We start from the raw sequence: 693 nt of genomic DNA, 5'->3' as shown, positions 1-693 counted from the left end.
AAGATATCTTATATAAATACAAGTTTAATTTTAATTTAATATAGATATATATGTCAATATTTTCATTTTTTGTGAATATAAATAGTCATTTATTTATTTTCTTTTTGGTTGAGAGAAATTCACTAGTGAGAACGATAAAAATAAGTATGTGATGTTGATACCGTGTCAAATTTAGAGTGTAACACGTGTAAGGAAAATGTATTAATTGTGGGGCAGCTGAATTTCCGTTTTTCAAAGTCCTTTCATTTTAGACAAGTGAAATTAATGGTATTAAATTATTGATTAGTGATTAAATGTTGATATGGGTTATATTTGGGCCAATTAAAAAAGTTTTAGGTGGTGGACTAAAATGGGAGGGATGCTTTTTTTAGAGTGTATTGTTTTTTGTAAGTATATGTAGACTTTGGTGATTATTTAGAATAAAAAAAAAAGAGATAATCAAAAAATAAAATTTATTTTAGTTAGTTAACATAATTTTTTATTGTACAAGATATGATAGGAACAAAAATATAAAGAATAAAAAAAATAAATATCAAAATTTTAAGTTTGAAAAATAATTAAAAAAATAAATAATAAATTTAATTATCTTTTTAATTCTATAAAATTAATAATTGTTATTTTTTTCTGTCATTAATATGTATTTATTTTTTCTCATTATCAATTCTTTATTCTTATTTTACTCATTTTTTTTTT

The sequence above is a fragment of the Arachis ipaensis genome, chromosome B08 (assembly GCF_000816755.2).
Source record: "Arachis ipaensis cultivar K30076 chromosome B08, Araip1.1, whole genome shotgun sequence".
NCBI classification, from domain to species: Eukaryota; Viridiplantae; Streptophyta; class Magnoliopsida; order Fabales; family Fabaceae; genus Arachis; species Arachis ipaensis.
The sequence above is the reverse complement of the archived record's forward strand: the minus strand, read 5'-3'. Positions refer to the sequence as shown.